The sequence below is a fragment of the Anarrhichthys ocellatus genome, unplaced genomic scaffold (assembly GCF_004355925.1).
Source record: "Anarrhichthys ocellatus isolate YVR2014 unplaced genomic scaffold, GSC_Weel_1.0 scaffold6, whole genome shotgun sequence".
In the NCBI taxonomy this organism is placed as follows: Eukaryota; Metazoa; Chordata; class Actinopteri; order Perciformes; family Anarhichadidae; genus Anarrhichthys; species Anarrhichthys ocellatus.
This window is the reverse complement of record NW_022280036.1, coordinates 12,358,187-12,365,111: the sequence shown is the minus strand read 5'-3', so window position 1 is coordinate 12,365,111 and position 6,925 is coordinate 12,358,187.

Below are 6,925 nucleotides of genomic sequence, written 5' to 3'. Positions count from 1 at the left end.
TGTGTGTGTGTGTGTGTGTGTGTGTGTGTGTGTGTGTGTGTGTGTGTCTGTGTTTGCCTTATAAGTAACAGTGATTACTTGTGGCATGGGCCCCAGAGGGGAAAGGAGGTATTTGGTCTCTTCCTACATTGATGTTACTGCTCCATTGCACACTCTCTGAAGTCTTCTTGGATAGACAGACAGACAGACAGATAGATAGATAGATAGATAGATAGATAGATAGATAGATAGATAGATAGATAGATAGATAGATAAGTAAGACAAACGAGATGAAATGGAGGGCAACCACAGAAAATGTGGGAAAGAGAGCGGGATTCCTGTGCATTGACAAATGTCTGTTCTGTTTTGGCTGGTGAGAATGGAGCTCGATTGCAGGTCTGGAAGAACATCAAAACACAATTAAGGGCTGACATGGAACTGGTCATGCAGAAGGGTGTGGATAGGGAAGAAGAAGAAGAAGCTGCAGCAGCGAAGAGGAAGGAGGAGGAGAGCTCGGTAAAGAGAGAAGGATGAGGAAGTGAGATATTCGGGAAGCAGACAGAGAAAGACAGAGACACATAATTGTATTTTATTGACTATGATTAGAGAAAAAGTGGGAAGGGAATTGATAGAAAATCAGAAAGACGGTACAGTCATTTAAAAGGTGTGTATGTGTGTGTGAATGGGAGGGAATAGGTTCAGTTAAGGTTGTTGCTTACTGTCCCTGTTCATCACATGAATAATCATTTCTTGTGTACAGGAATTATAACGCATTTAGAGAGGCTAATATCATTTTCAATAAGTGATTCTGAAATGTACAACGCATGAATTTGTATGAAGTGTGCAGGCATGGACTCCTTTATGTATATCAAAGTGTGTATTATTGTTGGTATTTCTTCCTACCTTTCTTCAATTCCAGCCAAAGTAATAAAATATACACTTTCCCTTCCTTTGTTTTGAATATATATCATTTTAGGGTGTAGTCTCCATTTTATTGTGACTCAACAGTATCTGAGAGGTTTCCATAGGCATTCATTCTTCCCAGAATGCATCATAATTGATATGCTTGAAAAATCTGGATTTGAACTTTCAAGTAGCTGTATTGTAAAACTCAGAACCTTATCTATCTAAAGGCACAACAGCCTTACAAGCTGTGAAGTCAGCAGGAAGAATCCTAACGCTAACATTACAGTCCAGTGGACTAAGCCCACCTCTACTGTGGCTATTAACCACAACTTCACTGCTATTACATGGAACAGAGAGCATTGAACGAGAAAATGGGCCTTATGAAAATGAAGTTGTGTGTATGTTAAGTTTAACATCCATTCTAGGCTCGTTCTGCCCTTTTGCAAGCGTGTAGTGTTTGATTGATCAACTTTATTTCCCTCAGGGAGAAATTTCCTTTTAGTCAAAATCAAAAAAGGTCACAATTAACATTTTGGTAATTTTTCTTATTCCCCAGGAGTAATTGCTATAACTGTGAAAATAAATAAAGGGTACCAAATAGATACACACAAATACATACAGATAACATTAAAATCTCTTCCAAGACATGCAAAACAGGGCGCTCTTCATGAGTCACCATCATCATCACATTGCCCAAAAATAAATTTCACAAAGTCTGAGCTTAAAGGTGTAAACGAGGTTTGTCTTACTTTGAGTTTGACCTTACTAATATAGTCATTATAAAGATTATCACCTGTCCACATAGCAGTAAATCCTCTCTGTCTTCCTTCAAGTCAAAGGAAGTTTTGGGTATTCAACCCTACATCTCCAGTGCAAAGAGAAGGTGACATATCAAACATCTAGAGGACATCACATACACTGCGGCCCTCCCCCGCCCGCTGCCCACTGAGCTGAATTCCTTTGTTCTAGAGCTGAGAAAGGCTTTCAGTCGATGCGTGACCACATTTGAACACCTGTGAACACCTGTTGTTATAAGATCGATCTCAATGGCAGGAGGGGAAGCCCATATTTGTGGTTTAGGAATTGGACTGAAGCTGTGTCGAAGAGGCCCAGTGGGATGTTGGATCCTCTGAGTGTTTAAGGGATGTAAGAGGCTTCATGCCCTTCAAAAGTGTTTTATAAAGCCTGCACACAATGTTATTTGAGAGAACTAATGATAATGCTGTATGAATCCACAATAACATACATGATAATGATTTTAACAAAACTGCATTCAAACCCATGAAAGTAGTGGTCTATGTTGAATTGTTGTATCAAATGCAGTTTTCTTGGATCAGCAGCCTGTACAAAGCTCACCGGGAAAAACAATATAAAACTTTGACAGTTCCCATACCAGCTCTTTTTTTTCTCTTTTTCAGCAACCTGACCTGATGAGGATTAAGCTCAGGACCAGTTTGATAAGATGAGTCAGTGACACCCAAGTATCACTCCTCCAGGAGGGATTTAAAAGAGGTGGCACCAGGCTGCTGCCCTCTCGCTCACCACAAAGACAGCCAGCACAGCAAACTCTCAGGAAGCTAGATCTTCCCACAAAGTGTTCAAGCTAGGGACTTTACAACTTAATAACATAATATTGTTCACAGACTTTGTGATGCAAGCCTGATAATGCATGATTGGTATTTGTATGTTGCATTTATTAAGCTTTGTTTATACAGACAATCATTGTCTCCAGAGGATGAACCTTACCCTTATGACTTACTTTTACTGTTGCTAGTGCCATCATGAGGTTGACATTTGTGATTTTTATTGAAATATCTTGACAACCATTGTATGTTGCCATGAAAATTAGCATAGACATTCACATCCACCTCAAGATCATCGGTAAAACTTTAGTGATCCCTAAATGTTTCCTTTTAAGGAATCATCAGGTCAAAATTCTAATTTGTCCAATACTTTAGTTTATAACTAAATACCTGCAAAATGAATGATATTTACATCAGCTGCACTTTGTGTTTACTGCTAATTACCAAATGGTAGCATGCTAACAAGCACATGTAAAGACGGTGAACATTATACCTGCAACATCTGCATGTTAGCATGCAGCTAGCATTAGCATTTAGTTCAAAGCACCGTTGTGCCAAAGTATATTCTCACGGAGGCTCTTACACTTGTTCCTTATAAAACACGTTTTATTCACTTTCATCACATTCTCTTCATTTCTGTCCGTTTGCACTTCACTTAATCTTCTAACTTATGGCTCATTGATCACATTAAATGTTGGAGGCTCATTTGACCCGCTGTGTCTTCCTACTTCCTGCCAGCTACTTCATCTCCACTAGATCTTCCACCTCATTACCTTCAGTTAACATTATTAACCTTACTTGTCCTTAAATTGTCTTCAACAAGTGCCGCACGTGTCTGAATGAGAATCTTTATCAAAATTATAAAGACATTTAATCATATTCAATCGTTTATTTAGTACGTTAACCTAAGCCATTAACTTCAATTCTGCATTAAAAAAAATGTCCTTCTCTTTTACATTCTCTCTTTATTTTGAAGACTGATCTTTTCATCTTGGATTCATTTTAAATCTGTCTGGTATATCTGTTAATTGCCTGAAATGTAAACATAAGATAACAAATGAAGTTATCATATTAAACGCTAATACGCATTGTATTTGACTAATTACAGTATATATGGTAATGAAAATCTACAGCAAAAATTGGTTCAGCTTTGTTTTTGCCGCAAAGTAAATCTTTGGTAATTCTTTGGTCACACCAGATTTCTCATTCCCTTTTAGTCTAATTTCCTTGGATAGGCAAGTGGACGAAACATGACTGGGGAAAAGGGGTGAAGGAAGCTGAAGTGGTATGGAGAAGAATTAAGTTGACCTTTTAATTAAGAGAGGAACAGATGGTAAAGGAAATACGATAATTTGTCACAAGTGGATATGTGAGTTTTTTGTATTGTTTACGCAAGCTGATGACTCAGTTTCATCACACTTTGTTACATTTTGTTCCTGAGCTCATTCGAGCTACTTCTGACTGTAAACAACTCAAGATGCATCCGCTGCCTTCAGTTGAGTAAATGCCATCAGTTGCCTTGAACAAGTGTGATTTTATTCATCCTTGTGAAATTGTTTCACTCTGCCTGGTGTTTTTGTGATTGGTGGGTTTTGTTGAAGAAGAGTTTTTTGACATACAGGACTGGCAAAGTGATTGTGCACAGCCTCACTGTCAAAATCTCCAAGCACCTTTTAATAAGACATTCATAATTCATGATGATAATTGAACTACTTCTGTAGAACCATTTAGTCACCTGCATTATTCATTTAAACTAGCTCTGCATAATGAATGTGGCACAACAGCAACAACACAAAAGACTGTCTGTTTATATTTTCACACTTAGACCTACAGTGTGTTTTTGTCCCCAAGGCTTTGACATTCATGATTCTGTGCTTGTTGGAATTCCAACTACCATTAATCGAAAAACATTCTCATATTTATTTATATGTATCACTTTAGGAAGTAATACAAAAGGATTTTAACTAAAACGCAAAAGAAAAATAAGCAATGGTTTGTCAATGTCTGAATGAGAGAGTGTGTGTGTGTGTGTGTGTACCATGAAATTAGACACAACAGTTCAAAGAAAAAGACCCTCTGAGACATGAAAGAATTAAACATTAACTTCTGGTTCACAGTGTGTGGTTCAGTTAATGTTCAGCCATGATTCTCCTTATTGCATGTTAACAAGAAAACAAGTGCACATGGAGGACATCAACGATTTTGTTGCATTTCCAATCTCACACGATCTATTCTACAGTTTGATTTACATATGCACATGTACAGTGTTAATAGCTTTATTGAATTCCCAAAGAATTCATTAAAGTAGCTCTATTACAAGATTTAATAAATATAACTTCTGTATATTGGATTCCCAAAGCCTTATTCCTCAAATATAGTGCTTATTGATTTCAGGGACAAGAACAAAAGACCTCATTCAGTCCAGCTTTGATATTCTTGCTAATAGCCACCTGTCACATCGCTGTGATTCACCTCCAGGAAAGAGAAATATGAAAACACACAAACATCACCTCTTTCTCTTTTCTCAGCATCAATTGACTCTGTGGACCATAGTGGACAACTTTGGAAGATACTCGATTGGTTTGACCAGCTATGGTCTGCTGAAGCCTAAAATTTGATTCAGCTAAACTTTAGAAGTCATTTTTACACAGAACAAGAAGTGTGGATTTGTCCCACATTTCTTAAATTGAAATTGCTTCATCATCCGTGTGGACAGAAGAGACATCACAGTGACTTATGTCCCTTGTAACATACTGCACATATGGGATAGACCTGAAATATGTGAACCTATCCTTTTATGAGGGTAACATTTTCACTTATGTTTTGACATTTTGACATGTAGGAAAGGCTTTCATTTAGTTTCTTCAGCTTCATGTTCCTGCTATTGTCCATGCTGGCTCACTGTCAAGCTGTCATGATTTACTAGGAGACTTAGAACAGCCATTGTTAATGTTGTAAGTGACACCTGTGTTTTGGCAAGTCTAAATGTCTGAACCAAGAACATTCTTGAAAACTTAGTTTCAGCCTGTACAGCTCTTTTTTTGAACAAAATGTTTATGTACATCTGAATGCAGCAAGGCCATCTCTGCTGGTCCAGACAGAATCACAAAGTTATAGCTAATTTAATATTTAATATTTTTTCCCATTAGCTTATTATCTCATTGCATAGCTAATGTCTTCCTCTGTTGCTCTGTTTCCAGCCTGCAGCGCTGCTTCCAGTGCAGCTTGTTTTAAGTAGAGCTTTTATCCAATCAGATTTTGCCCCTAAGCTGTCTCTAAGTAAAGAAATCTGCCCGGAGGCCTTCAGAATTCCAAGTGAAACCCTTTGTAGTTTAAGTGAATGGGGACGATATTGTTGATTGTCATAGTCTTCAACCAATCAGATCTTTAGTTTGACATGTTGTGCGTATTCTTTGGCGTGCCAGAGCCAGCTAGCTGTCAGTACGTCAGCATTAACGTGTGGCTTGATTGGTCAGTGGGCTAGCATGACTGTTGTGAAACTAGCCGGCAAAATGTTGTGGTAGTAAGAGTTAAAGTTTAAAGATATGCAAGAAGTTTTTACGTGACATTACATTTTTAATGTTTTGGCATGTTTGGCGGTGACAATCCCAATATCTACTGCCTCTGTCGAGTAGACATTTTCAGCACTCAAACGCATTAAAGCGTATTTAAGAAATACAACTGGGGAGGCTCGACTGTCACTGGATTCATGGATTTACAAATGCATCCAAGTCGATATACAGGATGTTTTTTTTGCCCTCACATGTAATGCAATGCAGGGTTTTGTGTGCATAATATGCCGCCACGAGTGTGTACACTGTACTGACAGCGGTAATAGTAAATACTCTTCCTTTCTCCTCCGTCTCTTTTCCTCTGGGTGAACGGTCTCGAAAATGTATGTTATGGGTCTTGAGTGCTGAGTGCACTTGTAAGCTTCACAAGAACATCAAAACACAATCAAGTCGTGTGGATCCCCGAGGTTTGGGGCTGTGAGCTAGCACTTAGGGAAAGAGAGGATTAAGGGGGTGGGGGACTTCAGAAACGGGGAACGGACGCAGAGGAAGGATGTGCAGCTGAAAAATAGATGCATGAAAAATGACTTTCCATCATTTCATATAGCTGAAACTACCTGATAAGATATTTTAATACAAAACGTAGATGACATGATACTGCTTTGTTCACACCAGTTTGTTACTGGAAGCAGAGTTTATGACTAATTGATTCCCTACATTCAGTAGTTTTTACCCTCCTCTGTTGTTAAGTACTGAGTTCACTGAATCATTCTAAAGCTCAGCTGCAGTCCAGAAACCCCTTATATTACAGGTGTCTCAACTTATACTGAGCACACATGTAGAAGATGACATTAAGTGAGTTTTAAGGCTCACATCTCTTTTAGGTGCAAATGTGCATCGCACTAGTTGTAGGAGACAACAATAGATAGTTTTTTGTGACCTGCT